Genomic DNA, 19,010 nt, shown 5'->3' with positions numbered 1-19,010 from the left:
ATGGTCGCCCTGTTTAAAATGGGTCTCCTGTGAGAGTACAAAATCAGCTTTCAAATCTTTCACCGTTCTGTGTAGTAATGACCTCTTTTGTGGTGTGTTAAGCCCTTTAACATTGATAGAAACAAAGGACAAAGACATGATGCACTACAGAAGTACTAAAGGACGTACTAAGTTAAACGAAGGGGACAAGGGGGGACAAACAGAGCTTAGGAAACAGAGAGAAAAGAAAAGGGGAAAAAATGGGGGGGGAGGGGGAAGGGTAAGAAGGGAGTATCGGTAAGGGGGTGAGGGTAACTAGTGATCGACCACCCCACCCAACAAAGTGTGGGGCAGAGAGGTGATCACTGAGGATGAGCCCACGGAAAAGTGGGATTTCAAACAGTCTCAAATAGGACGGGTCGAATGGGCTCAGGAGTTGGGTTTCAAGTATCCAATGTTTAGGTGTTGTAAACAGGGAGATTGTGAGGACTATCCTGTACACACATTCCTATAACCCAAATTATATGGGGTGCAAGGCCGGGACGCCAAACCTAGCCCAACCCACCCAGAAATACGTAACACAAACCGAAGTATAAAACCTTATAGAAAATTTCAATATAACAATAATGTATATGTAGAAACATTTTAAGTAATATTAAAGACTCAATGTATAAGCCATAATTCCAGGGAACCTTAAGTCTCCAACCGACCCCTGGTACTGAGGGGCGGCCGCGTCCCGAGAGCAACCCATCAACGCCTCCAAGTTCCAACTGTAAATAGGAACACAATGTCGAACGGACTCTGACTCTCACATCGGGTGGAACATCAGGAAGGCCCAGGGGACGTGGCCGCCACCCAATTGTAGATAGTAATCTTTAAGGAACATTTGGAAAACAGAATGTAAGCAGAACATGAAAACATTTAAACGTTCAATAATAAAGATAGCATGTTAATATATGAGCAACATGTTATACATGACATTTATATAACAAACTTAACGATTATAATTTGTAACTCAAACTTTGCAGGTTAATTACAAATAGTTCCTTTCAGTTGAGAGTACCCGAACCAATGGTACTTGTCCGGTAAAACAAATTATGGATTATGGAACTGCCAAAGCTGCCAGGAGGTCGCCAAGACCCATTCTCTTTTTCTAGAATGTTGACAATAAGAATGGTCACCAAGTAGCAAAGGAAATACAGAGCTACTGTCATTGACTGGAGATTGGATCTTGAGCCGGACGGCCCAAATCGAGCTTACGTAGCAAGTCTTTGCCTTCGTCAGGATCCTTAATAGTGACCTGGCGACCACCTACATCTATTATTAAGCAAAAAGAAAACTCCATTTATATTTATATCCGTGCTTTCGCAAAGTTCTCGTGACGTCCTTTAGTTCCCTACGCTTCAAGATTGTGGTCGGAGCCAGATCTTGGAAGATTTGAACCCTGGAATCTTCAAATAGAATATAGGGAGAATTCCTGCTTGCTGTAGTTATGCTTTCTTTGGTTTTAAAGGACAGGAATTTTAGGACAACATCCCTGGGAGGTTCTGTGTCTTTAGGTTTGGGGCGCAAGGCCCTATGTGCACGTTCAATGCATATGGTTTGATCTGAGAGCTCAGGGACTAATTTTTGAAATAAACAAATCAGATAGGGTTCTAATTGCTGATGGTCCACTGACTCCGGAATATTACGAATGAGAAGATTATTCCGGCATTCTCTGTTTTCAAGATCTTCTGATTTCTCTTTGTAAAACTGCAACTCCCTATTTAGATAGTCAATATCTTGCGTTGTTTCCTGCAGCACTTTAGAATTTGATTCCACTTTGTGTTCAATAGAAGCATCTTTGCCAAAATTTTAACATCCGTAGTCAGAAATTTGGGCCTGTAAGAGTCTGGCAACAGGGGATCTTTCCCTGACTTTGGTATCAGAACTATGAGGGCCTCAGACATAGAGGAAGACACAGAATACAGGCTATTAAATGTATCCTGCAATCAGGGGATGAAAACCCCAAATGTTTCTTATACAGCTCAATAGAGACTACTTCTACGCCCCGGAGACCGCCCATTATGAAAAGAAAAAATAGCATTGTATATCTCCTCAACAGCCGAGCCCAAAAACTCTCTGCTAGCCGGACTCTGTCTGGGCAAGGAGATCACTCCAAAATATTTTACTAGGTCAGAGTCAAATACACCCAAAAACCTGCCAAGCTTGTCAGCCTCAAAATATCAAGCATGTTTTACAAAAAATAATTTATGCCTAGACTTGTCCAGAAGATACTCTGACCACTCCCTCTGTGCCACCAACCAGGTCTGCTTATCACCCACCAAGCAAGAGGTAAGATATATCTCCTCCAGATGCAAGAACCCTTGCTCCAAACTGTCCCCCTTCAAATCGAGACTCCCTTTTAAAGGAGATAAGGGACACCCTCAAAAAAGCTATGAAGGCATCCCAAAGAACAGGGTCCTCCATTGTGGCCATATTGGTGTCAAAATATCCCTCCCACTGGGATACCAGAGAGGAGCCGTCCTCCAAAATACTTAGACAGAAGATGTTACATTTCCAAAATATTTGGCCTCTAGGAGCACGTAGGTCTATAGTTAGCGTGAGTGGGAAGTGGTCAAAGATCCCGCGAGACAGGTAAGTAACATCATGGACAGCAAGCACCAACCTCCTAGAAAGCAGACCTAAGGCAATCCTGGAAAAAGCATGGGGAGAGGTAGAGAAGCAGTGAAACCGCACCACTTCCGAGTGCCTGAAACACCACACATCCTCCAGCCCCATTTCAGCCGCTAAACAAGCAAATTTTGTCTTCTCAGAGATCAGAGAGACACTCGCCTCCTGTCCACATTTGCATCTAAGACAGAATTAAAATCCCCAAAACAAAGTACAGGGGTCTCAGGAGACCGGGACATAAAGTCTCTGCATTTCTTAAGGATTTCGCTATTGTAGAGGGGGCGGGATATAATATAAATCTGAAGAAAAATCAATGGGGTTGAGCTAAATGTGCCTCTCAGGAATACATATCTGCCTAACAGATTGGTAGTAACCATATCCAGTATAAACTTAACCCTCTTCTAGATAAGGGTCACTCCCCTTGTAGTTACAGGTATGGAATACATGGTTAACCCATACTATCAATTTCTTTTTTAGAACAAAAAAGTATACACCCAAACAAATGGGTCTCAATGAGACAGAGAATATCTGCCTCATACCTCTTTATCTGAGACATGACAGGACGTTTCAGGTCAAGAAACGGAGGGGTCCACTACCTATTTTCACACTTGTCATAACACTGATGAGGAAGCCAACCTGATTGACACAATACTGACTCTTTATGGTTAATACTGTTTCAATTAAGCAATAGAATATTCTTATGTTTATATGTCCAATTCTGTTCTTTTCAGAATTCAGCTGGAAGGGGTCAAAGTTTGACATGATTTAAGCAGATGTATTCTTAGTGCAAAAGGACAATCTTATTTACCTATAAGTTTAAAGAACAATGAGAAATAAAGTGAAGTGAGATTTGCGATTCCAACAATTATAACAATGTTGGTTTAAGTGGTTTCCTTATCTCAAGGTAGACAATGTTCAATAGAAACTTCTTTACCATACTAGCAAACTGTAAATAAGAGTATAGATCTTTACATTGTCTAACAGATGCTGTTGAAATGTATAAAAGCATGTAATTGTATGCACCATGACACACCTCTCTCTGCTTGAGAGGTGTACACATCTGATGTGAAAGGAATAAAGACTGCATACTTACTTCAGAAGACTTTGAAAATACTTTTTGCTTTATCAACATCGTTCCAATCTCGTTTCCGCTGTGTAGTGTGTATAAACTTCCGACCGATCCACAACAGTGAGTACGAAATTACAGTCATTGCTCCCGACAACATGGCTGTAAAAAGTCGCTAAAGGGTCGTCCGCTCTTCCCTTTATCGTCCTAAACAAGGCTTGTGTGTATGCAGTCCATGGACTGAGCGATCGGACCATCGATCGCATGTAAAATCGCTTGGCATAAAAAGTTGGTTGAAATTTCTGTAGTGTGTACCCAGCTTAAGGAACACATAGAAAAAAATGCTACAAGAGAACCACCACCTACCCGGGTCCGGACAGACATGAATGCTAGTGAAAAACATGACACTGTACCAAACAATACATAATACAATTCCCCCAGTCCCTACCAAACAGCCCCTCAACCCGCATATCCATCCCCAACATGCATATAGCTGGATCCTAAATAAACAAAAAACTATCCCCTCATGACAGACCTAAACAGCTATCCTAATGTAAAGGAGAGGGGACACTACAAGCCCTAAAGCAATGGGTCCCCCAGCCAAAATTACCCTACAGTGTGACTTATTAACTTGCACTGACCCCTGGAGTAATATACAATATAAAGGAAGGGAAAATAACACTCAATAACCCGTGATGCCTACCCCTCTATGGGCAAAATAACAAATAGCCCTAAATCTGGAGATAACTTCACAGCAGGTAAATAAAGTAAAGAACAGGTGAGTTATGCAGAAAAAACAAGGACAAATATACTAAGAACACAGTGGTATGTATACAATACCAAGGGCTGACAGGAGCAGTTAACTTAAGAAGTAAACAAACCACCATAAGGATTATCAGTGGGGTCCACCTAGCCAACCAGGAAATCTCTCAGCTGGTGATTCAAAGAAGAAAGTAGTCCCATTGGAGACAACCCGCAGTCTGGTGGCAAAAGCATAGCGCATGGGAAGTGGAAATTCCACAGACGTCGTTCCACCTGTATAAAATGGGCTCTGCTCTTTCATACATCCACAGAAAAATCTGTGAACACCTGCACTCTCTGATTCTGAAGCATTAAAGGGCCCTTCAGCCAAGTAAATTGCAGGATAGCATCCCGATCCTTGTAGTGCAACACCTTGGCAAAAAATGTGTCCGGTTGCAATGTGCTATAGAGAAAGGTAATTCTCCAAGAACTGATAGCCAATACGGCCATGTGGTCCCCTGTTCACCTGGCATAGGCCATATCTGAGATGACTGTGGTATGAACTAATTTTAGTCACAGAATATATGCCTCCTTTTTTCTATGATCTTCTAAATAGTTTTCATCTCCTTGGGATGCTAAGCACCTAGGAGAGCAAACTTCATAATTAGGTGTCCACCTCAAGTGACTAGGCAAGAGGCCCGAAGAAGCTTTTAAAAGATGTATGTGGGTAAATTGCTCCTGCATCTGATATTCAAAGAAACTTCATTGATTGGGGCTTGTGGTCCTCAACTCAGAGCTTGATTATGAGCAGGGGTTGCAGGCACGCACTTAGGGAGGGGTATCCAGTTGCCTGAAAATCCTTTCCCTCATAAAGCCGGGACTCGGCAGGCTGGTCCCCTTCCTTGGTACCAACCATGGATATACAGATCCGCTCCACCCGGTCTGCAGTGTATGTATCGCCCCCCCTCACAGGATGGACAGCATAGTACAGGAAATAGGAGAAAGAGAAGAGTCTGCCTCTGAAATTATAGATCCAAATGGAAGATGGTAAGTGAGGGCTTATTGTAATAAAGGTGAAGGCCGGATATTAATTTAGTGGTGAGGGTCATTGTGAACAGATGGGCTCAATTCACAACCCAGTCTGTTTGGGAGAGAAGGATGAAGGGATATTTTTCCAGCACAGTTTGTCTTGGTTACTTTCTCGCCGGCAGTAGCTGACTATTACTTACCACTCCTACTTGTATCACCTGCCACCAGAGTCTTGCAAATGCCAACTGCACAATAGTTGCAGGAAAATTAGTCTCCCACCACTAGGTTCCTTCATTGGCAACTAGAGCTGCTTACTTCTGGGTAGCTGGTATAACTGCAGCAGTGCTTCTTTTCTGCGGGCTGACTGGTATATCCTGACTGTTAACTGTGGATCAGGACTGCTGGATAGCAAACAGAGAGACACTGGATTCAACACAGGACAGCTGGGGTACGGATTAGAGAGTAAGCTCATATCTGTTGATCACAGGATACAGCAGGTAATAGGCCACAGGCAGGATCTTCAAGCAGAGATGTTTTATTGCTCAAGAGTCCTAACAAGGACATTTACAACTTCCTCCGTGTATCGCGACTTGGCTGACACACAGGTGGTCACTATGCATCTTCCAGCTTCCTTCCTAGGTCAGAACGTCAGTGATTGGATGTTTAGAGTCTCCCATGAGTTTCGTCCTATCGGACTTTCTCAAAGATATTTTGACGTATAGGGAGCGGCTACATATAGTGTATTCCCTACAGCATTTTATTGAAACTTTAAAATTAGAGGTATTTCTAATTAACATAACGGTGTATTACAAAGATGTTAAAAAGGTAAAATGACCATGTGTTTAAAAACCAAGTATCCATTCTCACAATAAATTGCTTAAAAACCATATAGATTGTAGTTCTATATCGATATAATTCAGAATTGTTGGGTCAATAAAATTGTGCTATGTTAAAAGTCTTTGAACAATGTTATTTACAGTATCAAAATGAAATTTTGGTGATTTCAAACATAGGTTCAAATTATTTTACGCCATGAATAATAATATTGATAGCTAGTTATTTACTGTCTCAAGTTACTCTATTCTATCGAACTGATTATACTTGAATAAAAGACCCCTTCATGTTGTAAATCCGTTTTGCTACCGCTTTTGCTATTGCTTCTATATGATTTCCTCCCCTCCAAAATCTTGAAATTTGCTCAATTCCTACGAATTTTAAATGACTTGGGTCTCTATTATGTCTCATTGCAAAGTGTTCCGAAAAACTGAGCTTTGAGGCCTTATATTGTATATACGATCTGCAACGCGCACTTTGAGCATTCTCCTCGTCATTCATATATATCCTGCAGTATATAGGAATGACGAAGAGAATGCTCAAAGTGAGCATTGCAGAATGCAGAAGCAGGGGGCAAGAATAACAAGCAAATATTACAATAATCAAAGTGAGATTGCTCTGATAGAATATATTATATATATATCCTCCATATCAAATTTTCAGAGCTAAAGGTGCAACCCATCGAGAAACACAATGTACAATACATAAAAAAAAAAGAAACCAAGAAAAAAGGAATTCTCAGAACGAGGGCACACGTAAACTCACTTAGAGATCTAATAAAACCCAAAATATATAAATTTCTATTAAAACCATGTGATATTACCATCTATCGCCTTGTGGCGAAATAGTTAAAAAGATAGAAAGATGAAAGACAGAAAATAGTGTCTAAAATGTTGCAGTTATGCATCAAGGGACCTCATCTTAATAATACTAATGATATTGTATTCAGATATTGTTATCCTTCAGTTAATTAATGTTCCTCAATTACAATAACCTCCATTCTATAAATAAGGCATAACTTGTCATCACATCAATTACAGTGGATATTTAGTTAGAACATGCCATCTTGATACATTCTACAGCAGTGCTGAAAAAGTAGTAACTTTGTATCTGTTTTGACAGATTGCAACATCCCGTAAAATGTTAGTTTCCATTGAGAAAAAAATCAAACACCATTCTGATTTCGGCTATATTTAAGAGACGGATTCAGAATTAAATATGCAAGTACATCCTATTCATAGCCTCTGTGAAGTATTGGCGTTTGTCCGGATCTATTTCAAGCTAGCTGTATTCAGGGTTAATTCTGTCCAATACCATACCCTTATCTAGTAGTTCTCTCACTAAAGCTGGGCACACACTATAGAAATTTCCACCAACTTTTTATGCCGATCGATTTTACATCAGATCGATCGTCCGATCGCTCGGTCCATGGACTGCATACACACTAGCCTTGTTTTAGACGGTAAAGGGAAGAGGGGCAGTCCCGTTAGCGACTGTTTACAGCCATGTTGTCGTGAGCAATGATTTTAATTTCGCACACACTGAAGCAACATTTGCGGGGCATGTAACGATTTACCAAAGACATTAGCATAAAGGGGCAGAGCTTTCCCTATAGTTAACACCCAAAACCGCATAAAAAGAGAAAGCAACAAGGTCTCTGTATTCATTCCTTTTTATAAACCTACAATGGCTACAGTAGAAGAAGAACAAGCAACTGCACATTTCCTGCTTGCTGTGGCAAGAAGACTGCAGGTACGGAACCAAAGAGAAAAAAGGAGAAAGAGTAGATCTTGTTGGAGCAAAGATTGGTTCAAGAGGAGAGACACATTCTCTCATATGCCCCCACTACAGGAGATACGGGTCAACAACCCAGATGACTTTAAGAATTTCCTTCGCATGAATGATGCCACTTTTCAGGAACTGCTCCAACTAGTAACCCCTCTTATCCAGAGGGAGAACACCCATTTAAGGAGCTCCATACCGCCAGAGCAAAGACTGGTGGCAACGCTAAGATTTTTGGCAACAGGGAGGACACTGGTAGATCTGAAATACAGTACAGCTATTTCACCTCAATCTCTTGGTACACCTATGATGCTATCATCGAAGTTCTCTGTGATCAGTATATGAAGGTTGATAAAAAGCAATAGTATTCATTATAAAAAAAAAAAAAAAAAAAGAAGAGGTTTATTACCATACATAAAATTTAAAAAATACATTTAACTTGTAAAGTCCAATGCAATAATTATTTGTACCAGAGCAACAGTTTATAATTGTTGGTAGTGCAAAATTTCACTTGTGTCCATTCCAAATGTGTCCCCAGCGCAATGTGGCATCCTTAATGATGCCATTGGTGTGGATATCATACACAGTTGAGACATTACGCTTTGTCCGCCCATGGTAGCATGCTGCAACTGTGCTGTGTGAAATGTGCATGACTGTTTGCGTCTACGGTTAAATGGGGAAATAACTGTGTCCAACCACAAATCTTCAGCGGTAGCCCTACACATGAGGTCGCACAGCAGCCACTCCATTTCATCTTGTATGCACTTGCTATTACTTCTCATTTTGTTAGCTATTGTTGCTCCCAGGAAATCAAATGAGTACTGTTCCTTTCTTTTTGTCATCAAAGTGTTAGCGCAATCAAGCATCTTTTCCGTTAGTGCATCACTTTCTTGTATTTCCCTTATTCTACGTCTCTTTCGCTTCTGAATGTTTTTCGCTAGTGTACCAGCTTCGGTCTCATCCTGGCTATCAGCAGTAAGCTGGCTTTCACGTGCAGTGCTATGGAATTTTGCAAATTGCGGTGGTGCCATTGATGGTAAACATGCCAGAAATATGCCAACATCAAACAGTGGATCTTTCTACTTCAATTATAAAGGATTTTATTTAATGGCCATAGTGGATGCGAAGTATGAACTTTTATTTGTGGACATTGGAAAAAATGAAAGAGTCTCAGATGGAGGTGCATTGGATCATACTACCTTCCATAACAAACTACAAAACAATGTCCTTAACATTCCATCTCGGAGTAGCAGAAAATATAGACTAAACTTTGTGTTTGTGGCAGATGACGCCTTTGCATTGCACAACAATGTATTAAAAACTTACCCACAAAGAAATCCGAGCAATGAAAGGTGTATATTTAATTACAGTCTGTCACGTGCTCGGTGTGTACTTGAAAATGCCTTTGGGATTCTAAGTAACAGGTTCTGAGTTTTTCATTCTGCCGTAAACCTGTGTTTGGACAAAGTTGACAAAGTAGTGATGGCAGGTTGTGTTCTGCATAACTTTCTACGGCGTAAAATCCACAGTGGACGCACCACTCAGGCCTATATGGACACTAATGCCGAGGACATGGAGGTAGTGGACTTGACACCATTAGAGTGTGGGCACTCTAAAAATAGTAGTACATTGGTTAAAATAAATCGGGAGGCGTACCTTACATATTTCAACGGGGATGGTGTCGTGCCATGGCAGAATGATTGTTTATGACAAGTGTTTATATACATGTTATGTATTTTCTTTGTTTTGTTGATTCTTTAAACATGAATAAACCTGTTACATGACATCAAAATGTACTGTACTTACTGTGCCGGTTGCATGTATATCATATGCTTGCTCTACCTCTGTGGATGTACTGCTGTCTGTGGGCTTACTGCTAGTGGACGTACGTGGTGTTTCTTGGTCCCTCACAAAGTGAGGAGCTGCAGCTGAAGACGTGTTTGGCACATACACGTCTTCAGCTGCAGCTCCTGAATTTTGGGGGGCATAAACTTTATTTCATGATTTTTTATACACAGTCCTAAGGTTCTGGATCTTGCTTGTTGCCCATTCCACAGTTGCTCCAGGGTGATGTGGCAGACATGCTTTTACCAGCTCTTGCACCGCCACATTACGCATCATTCTGTTTGAATAATCTTTGGATTTGGCTTTTCACAAACATGGGTGAGCCCTGTAGGTCTCAATAAAATCCTTCATTAGGTCAACTTTCGTAAGCCATTGTGTTCTGTTTGGCTACAATAAAAATAAACATATTTTACATCTTTGGTGTACAATAAAGCAATGCAAGTACACATGTATGCACCTATCAGAAAGAACTTACCGTATATGTTAACAAATGTACAGATAAAAACGATTGCAAAATCCCTTCATATGTAATGGTCCTGAATGGGTTAAAGTTATATCAAAAAATTTCCATACACAAGGTTATTATACACAAATAGGCATCACCCACAATGCTCCATTCTCTGCGGGTATCATCACTGATTGGTCCACAGCAGAAACGAACGCCCATGTCTAAATGTGTATAAAATTACAGAGTAGCCTGTCTGGCGCCGAGGAACGCGAGAAGATGGCGGGTGAGGAGAAGGTGTCAGTGGGGGTTGCAGCTATGGAGACGGAGATGGCGCTGGAAAGGCCAAAACATGTTGAAAATTTAAGGTGGGAGATGGAGATGTTCAAGAAGACGAAGAAATAAAATTTACTGCAGTTAAAAGAGCAGAGTCAATGAGCCCAAGAAAGCTGGAGATGATGGTAAAAGTACTGGACCAGACTACGACTGTCAAAAGCGAAGTACAGAAAAGTTAATAATAGAAAGGGACTGATAATGCAGAAACCACTGCGATTACTGAAGGAAAAACCTGGACAGAAAATAAATAAAAATAAATAAATTCCAAGTACAGAAGAGGTGGTCGGACCGTAAAAATAAAGAGGAAAGGAGACTTGAGCAAATTCGTTGAAACATTAAAAAAAAGTGAGTAGCACGTGTAGTGTACCCGTTTGAAGGACTTTATGTATTTCATTCTAGTTTTACATGAAGCAATGCAAACACCTGATTTGTAACATAGATTTTTTTTGTGAGAACGAAGAATTAAACCGTGAGAAGGCCTGTTTAGGTACCACTGATACAACTAATGTAACACTTGTTATCAAACAAGAAAAAATTGATGTTAAATACCAAGATATGAAAGAAGTTATACACAAAGGTATTTAAATGAACATGTGTAGACAACTAAATGCTTTGGGCACATACCTGTACCATTATAATAACCAAAATGGTGCCTGTTTTCCAGAATCTATGGAGGTTAAGCCTGCTATTGTTGCGATTGTGCCAGAGGGACCACAACATAAACTGATCTCGAACAGTGTGCAAGGTGAGCAAATGAGACTATTTCTGGTGTTGGATTAAGAAATGAATTAACTGTATTACATACAGATATAGAAGTTTAATGGTAAACATTTTTTATTTTCTTGTTTCCTATATACAATCGTCATAACCAATTAAAGTTCTGAGGGAGAAAAAAACGTTCTAAAGCTCCAGGATTATTTTAAAGAAATGAAAGGGAATATAACAGACTTCAAGAAAAAAACCTGATCTGTTCTGCCACAAACCAGTAGCACCTTTAAACTGTAATACTATTTTTTTCACTTGTCATATTCTACAATAAAAATGTTTTTACTTTTTCCTGCAATAAAACTGTTGCTGTAACACTGTGTGGTTTATTCTGGGTATTTTACAAATATTAGTTAATAAAGGTTAATAGGACTTTATAAGTTTAATAGTTTAAAAGGGTATAAGTTTATAAAGGGTAAATATGAATAGATTCCCTATATAGATGCAAAGGGTAATAACACACGTGCTTTACACAAGTGTAATGGTCTGCAACCAGACAGGTGCAATACACATGTACACATGTATACAAAACACAAGTCAGTGATGTGCGAATACCGCACCACGTGGGACTTGTACAGGCATCACAAATTTATATACAGACGCTAACCCAGGTCGAGGAAGTATCGGAGGATTGGCGTGGATCGGTCGGAAATTTATACATAATACACAACGGAAAGGAGATTGGAACGAAAATATTGAACAATACGACCAACCAAATGAGGCGACAATCGTCCATTTGGGCAGACTTTTGACCATCATGTCACTACACACACTGACCCGACTTTCGAACGAGCGGTTGCATGTCGGCTGGTTGAGCCGATTACTGGACAAAAACCCTGTAGTGTGTACCCAGTTTAAGGTATCGTTGTTCATTCGGACAGCAGTCCGTGTCACACTGTCCTACAATTACCCGTGCCGTCCAGACACTGTATTGTAACAACAGGATAAAGGATGATTCAAATTAAATGCTTTCACATAAAATAACCAATTACACTTGTTATAGAAATACCATGGTTTTTTTTTTTCAATCCAGTATTTTTATTGGAATTTTTCAAGGTACAAACATACCAAACAAAAAAAAGAAAAAAGAAAAAACAATCGCATACATGTCAGTATTAAAGGACAAAATTTACAAGACATCAGTAAAGCAAAATAACAATATATTTGCTATACTTTTTTAGGATCATACATCGTAAATGCTCATACATGAGTACAATTGCAAATGCAGGGTTCACCATCTAGACACAGGCATTTATTATAAGAGCTACAGGGCCCAAACCCTTATGTACTCGGGACATCTGAACTCGATGACACAGGATAAAATGAACACTCTAACATTCTGTACCATATACCCTCAAATTTCTGCAGGGCCTGCCTGCTAGTATAGACAAATCTCTCTTGCCATATAGTGGTGTTAAGCAGAGCCTTCCAATTTTTAATCGTGGGACTCGTCGGGGCAAACCACAGCCTCGCTATGCTGACCTTAGCTATCATTATTAACTGAGAAATGTACATTTTTGTCAGCTTGTTAACCCTTGAGACGAGTAGCCGGTGAACGAAGGGGCACTTCAAATCCAGTAATCTGAATACATCGCCTAACCATGCGCCAGAAGGTCTATACATATGGACATTCCCATAGAAGGTGCCAAAAGTTAGTATTCTCCGAATTGCATTTCGAGCAGCTAGAGGTACCCTCCGAGCAAAATTTTGCCAGTCTAATAAGGGTCAGGTAAGCCCTGTGTAGGACAAACACCTGTATTTGTTGAAATTTTAATGACGAATTATAACCACTAGTGCTGTCTATAACCATCCCCCACTCCTTATCTGATAAAGGACCAATATCTATTTCCCATTGATTCCTCAAGCCATTCAAATCATCTACAGTGGATTCACACAAAGACATGAGTACATGTGAGAAATCAGACCCATATGACCCAGGGCCTGTAGTTGTCTTCTCAGTGGAGCTATGCCAATCACCAGTGGCTTCCCCTTACATTGTGTTTATAGCATATCACAATTGTAGGTAAGACTAAAACATTGTTCTGGGCACGGAAAATTCCCCAACCAACTGTTCAAAGGATTTGAGTACATTTGTGTCATACAATTGACCTACAGCCACTACACCCAACCGGAACCACCGCCTGGCCCCCTCCACTGTATCCAACTCCTCAAATTTCTTTGCCCCTCAGATAGGAGTACATGGATCAATATCAGTCTGTCTCATTATTTTGTTACTAATTGTCCAAATCTTAATTGCCTGAATCAGGAGCGGGGAAGCCCGTACGCCAAGCCGCCCTGCCAGCAGTGACTGTAAGGGAGTATGATTAGAATTAAATTGGTAAACCAACACCCAGTGTAAATCATGGTAATCGGGATCAGAAACCCATGTCTTGAGGTGAGCCATCTGAGAGGCATTATAATACAGTTTCAAGTTGAGTTTGACCTTAGCCCTTCCCCCTCCCCAGACCAAGGAAGTCAAATAACTATCAATGGAGGGTGGAATATATACAGGTGACTGCTGGAGTATATACAAAAACTTTGGCTGCACCACCATCTTAATTAAATTTATCCTGCCAGAAATAAAGAGCAGGAGCTTCCTCCACACGAGTCTTTTCTGTAAGATATTCGATCTGGGGTCGCAAATTAAGTTCTACATACTCAGTGGGGGTATTAGTGATCCATATTCCCAAATATTTGAATTTCGATGACCATTTTAACTGCAGGCCTTTTGATATTGTCGCGGGACATTCCCACCCCAGAGGAAGCACGCTAGACTTGTCCCAATTAATTTTTAAACTGGAAAAAAAAACAAATCCGTCAACCACTCGCAGCAAATTTCTTAGGGAAGTATCATGGTCTGAAAGAAACAGCAGCATATCATCTGCATATAACGCCACCTTATCCTCTCTATGCTCTGGTTTAAGTACCTCAATTTCTTTATCATGCCGGATCAGACAGGCCAGCGGCTCTATTGCTAATGCGAACAGGGCCGAAGACAATGGGCATCCCTGTCTAGTGCCCCGTCCCAATTGGAATGGTTGAGAAAGATGACCATTAACACAGACCCGCTCTACTGGATGTGAATACAGGAGTTTAACCCATTTTGTAAATTCCGGGCCCACCCCAAATCGAGATATAACCTCCCACAGGTAAGGCCACTCCACCAAGTCAAACGCCTTGGCTGCGTCCAAGGACACCACAACTTCGCTCTCGGAGGAAGGCGACCGAAGCTGCAGGAGAGTATACAATCTCCTAAGATTAATAGATGTGGACTTGCCCGGCATGAATCGCGTTTGATCTGGATGAATCAATTCCAGTACCACGCTATTCAACCTCAAAGCCAGCAGTTTAGCCAGAATCTTAACATCACTTGACAGAAGTGAAACTGGACAATAGGACTCAGGGTACAACAGATCCTTCCCTAACTTAGGCACACCACCACTATTGCCTCCACCATTGAAGGGGAAAGAGCGCCAGTCTCACAAAGCTTGCTGAATGTATCCAACAACTTAGACACAAAAAAGGGCCGATATTTTTTGTATAGTTCGATTGGTATTCCATCTACTCTAGGAGCTTTTCCATTAGGGAGCTACATAATAACTATATAAATTTCTTCAAGAGAGAAAGGTGAATCCAGATACTCCCTACTATCATCGGAGAGGACAGGAAGAGAAATAATATTCAAATACGACTGTAATGTAGCCAAGTCATACTGTCCCGTGACCTATATGTATTAGTATAGTATTTATAAAACACCTCAACAATATCAGACATCAGATACCTCTTAACCCCACTATCGTCGCAAATAACCAGTACTGCCGCATCCGATAAGCCAGAAAACTACCATTTCTATCACCCTCAGCATATTGTACATGCTTAGAAAAAAGGAACTTACATTAGGATTTATCAAAGACATATAATTTTATCCCCAGTGCAAAAAGAGGAAAGAAAGGGGGAAATAAGTGAAAAGAAATATAGGCTAAGCTGTTTTATGTAACAATATTGTGTATTGGTAAATAATCACAGAGTTAAATATAAATCACATAAATATATAGCAAGTAGCTATTAAAACAATTTCAATAAACACACGATGTCGCATAGATATATGTTCTAAAGCTAGAACAAAAATAACTCAATGCCAAAAAAACTCCTGTACCTGGCATGTAGAGATCTTGTGCCAAGCAAAATAGATAAACAAAGGTAAAATCCACAATGAAAATCCGTACTCAAGACTGGGAAGGGTAGGTAGTGCACTTACCTTCCTCCCCAGATGATCCAGCCGAATCTCCTGTTCTCCAATCAACTGAGTGAATCAAAGTCCCGCTCACTGCCGTTCTCTGCCTGTCACAAGTTTTCCGTCCGGATACTGCTGCTGCAGGGTCAGCCGAATCTGAGAAAGTTTCACGTTGACAGTCTCTATAGATCACTGTCAGTCTGCCTCGACCAGTGGCTTCTCCTCGAGGCCCGCTGAAACAGGAAAACAGTAGATGCATGCGCATAAAGTGTATTGGCGATTCCGCTGCAGTGAGATGTGTATGAAGAATAGCGAGTATGGTAACCTACGCGTTTCACCCCAATAGGGGCTTCCTCAGGGATAGTGTTATGGTAGTAAATGAGGAGTAGTATCTGTTGCCTTAAATAGTATTCTCCTGTCTAGTAGGGTGTCTCTTATTGGTCCGATTTCCCATCTGTCAGGTCCTAGAGCCCTCCTCATAGCCTCCTCTTGAAATTCATAGATGAAGCAGATCGTGAATCAATAAATCCAGTGTTAGTGTATCTAAAACAACTCCTTATTGTAAGTAAAAAGCTCTAGTGAGTATATCAGATGGTATTGGAATAAATATCAAAGGGTAACTTGATAAATGCCTAAAGCTAAATAAAAATAGACAAAATCTGCTCCTATTGCTGGAATTGGACACTTTAGCAGATGTACAACTATTAGTAAAGTAGGAAAGAAGGTTATAGAAAGTGATTGAGGTCAAAGTCAATGTTTAGACCCTGTGGAAATAGGGTCTTTAGAGAATATATGAAACGGGTTTCATGTTGGGAGATCAGTCTAACAAAGTCTCCTCCCCTCCATGGTTTTTTAACTTTGAAAATGCCTACAAAGGTAAGAACTGAGGGATCATGTTCATGGCAAACTGAAAAATGCTCTGGAACGCTGCGCGTTTTGATCTCATGTAGAATGTTACGTTGGTGTTCTGCTATCCTTACTGATAGTTTTCTGATTGTACGGCCTATGTATTGTTTGCCACATGGGCAGGACAGAAGGTAGATGACCCCAGATGTATCACATGTTATTTTCTCCTTAATTGGAAAAACTTCTCCTGTAGTAGTGGAAGCATATGATGTAACCGGTTTGGTTTGTTTAATTTTGCATCTGCTGCAGGCCACACATCGGTTACAGTAGTAAAAACCTGAAGTTTTCTCATTCAGCCAAGTTCCTTTAGTCGTATTTGCTGGGGCGTCTCCACTTTGGACCAGTCTAGTTTTCAGATTATCTGATTTTTTGTAGACAAAGGCAGGTTTTGGTGGTAAAATTTGTTGGAGATCTTTATCTCCCAAAAGTATATGCCAATGTCTTTTAAAAATATGTTCAAGTTTCCTGTGGTCCCTGCTATACTTGGTGATAAAAGGAAGAACTGGTCCCTTCTTAAGATCCTGATTATTAGATATGCCCTTTTTCTCAAATAGGACACTTCTATCTGTTGTTTTTAGTTGTTCGTATGCCGCTTCAACTACATCTTGGTTATAGTCTTTTTCCAGAAACCTTTCTTTCAGAATGGATGCTTGTTGTTCATAGTGTTCTACATTTCTACAGTTGCGTCTGAGCCTGGTAAATTGTCCCTTTGGGATGTTGTTTAGCCAGTTGGGATGGTGACTGCTAGACGTTTGGATAAACGAGTTGCAGTCCACCTTCTTAAAATAGTTTTTAGTCAAGATTGTGTTATCTTGCACAAAGATTTCTAGGTCCAGAAACTCAATTTTTTGTTCACTGATGTTATGAGTGAATGTGAGGTTCAGTTGGTTTTGATTTATATACAAAAGGAAAGAGTCCAACTGTGTCCGTTCCCCCTTTCATATACAGAACACGTCATCTATAAATCTTCGCCACATCACAATGTGGTCCAGGAAGGGGTTGTTTTCCCAAATGTGCTGTTTCTCCCAGTGGGCTACAAACAGGTTCGCGTAACTGGGCGCAAATTTTGCGCCCATTGCTGTCCCGCGAACCTGCTTGTAGTAAGTCCCACTGGAGCAGAAGTAGTTATGGTTAAGGACAAATGACATCCCTTCTACAAGAAACTCTATCTGTTCAAGAGGAAGATCTGAAAGATCATTCAAAATATGCCTTGTGTGGTCACAACCAGCTTGGTGTTCAATCACTGTATAGAGTGAGACCACATCACATGTAAACAAAATATAATTTGGTTCCCAGTGTATCTTTTCCAGTATTTCTAAAAGATGACTGGTATCTTTCAAGTAGCTCTTCTGCAGTACAACCAACGGCTGGAGGAAGTGGTCTATATAGCAGGAAAGATTGGTTGTAAGAGAACCAATACCAGAAACTATAGGTCGACCAGGTGGATTTTGCAAAGTTTTATGAATCTTAGGCATGTGGTAAATTACGGGAATCCTAGGATTTTGTATAGACAGGTATTGGTACTCTTCCTTATTGATAATGACTCTAAGGGCAGCTCTGCTAAGGAGTAACTGAAGGTCCTTCAGAAACATAATAGTTAGGTCTCCTACAAGTGGTTGATATGTAGTATCATCTGACAATTGTCTTTGTAGTTCTTGTTGATAGTCTGTGGTATTAAGTATAGTAATACCTCCCCCCTTATCAGCTGGTTTGATAGTGATCTCAGGGTTGCTAGCCAATTGTTTAATGGCCAATCTTTCAGCTGGAGTTATATTTGAATGGTAACCAATCTTGTGGATTCTAAGATCTTCCAGATCTTTTTCCACAAGTTGTTCAAATGTTTTTATAAACGGGCCCTTAACATACCGCGGATAAAAGGTAGAATTATTCTTCAATTCTGTGTGTACAAAGGGATCATTTTTGTCTTTGTTTGACACATTGCTTCCCATAGATCTAGAGGGGTCTGCAAAGAACTTTTTTAGGGTGATCTTCCTAATGTATTTGTGGATGTCGATAAAAGTATCGAACTTGTTTAGTCCTTTGTCGGGAGCGAATTTCAAACCTTTACCCAATACCTGCTTTTGTGGAGCAGTGAGTTGGGTCTGACTAAGGTTGAAGATTCCACTTTGAATTAGGTCTGTTTCCTTGTTTTTGGTCTTGCCCCTGTGTCTTTGACCTCCTCTACATCTTCTTGATTTATAGAATCCCTTCTTCTTTTCAGGCATGGTTGTATGGATGCAGTCAACAAGCTCCATGGAGCTGAGGGTGAGAAGTTCGTGGCTAGTTCTAAAAAAATGTCTATGTTTTGTTCAGTATCTACAACATCTAAAGACTGCCGCAGGAGTAACTGATCATCTGCTTCCTTAGTGCTCAAA

At 40.5% G+C, this 19,010-nt stretch overlaps 1 protein-coding gene across 4 annotated transcripts in view; it reads right to left on the bottom strand.

Moving 5' to 3' along the window:
• VPS16 (VPS16 core subunit of CORVET and HOPS complexes) overlaps positions 1-19,010 on the bottom strand; it is a 521,592-nt gene that overhangs the window by 294,089 nt on the left and 208,493 nt on the right. The window lies entirely within an intron of this gene.

This window comes from Mixophyes fleayi, chromosome 7, assembly GCF_038048845.1.
Source record: "Mixophyes fleayi isolate aMixFle1 chromosome 7, aMixFle1.hap1, whole genome shotgun sequence".
NCBI lineage: Eukaryota > Metazoa > Chordata > Amphibia > Anura > Limnodynastidae > Mixophyes > Mixophyes fleayi.
This window is presented reverse-complemented; position numbering and strand designations above follow the sequence as displayed.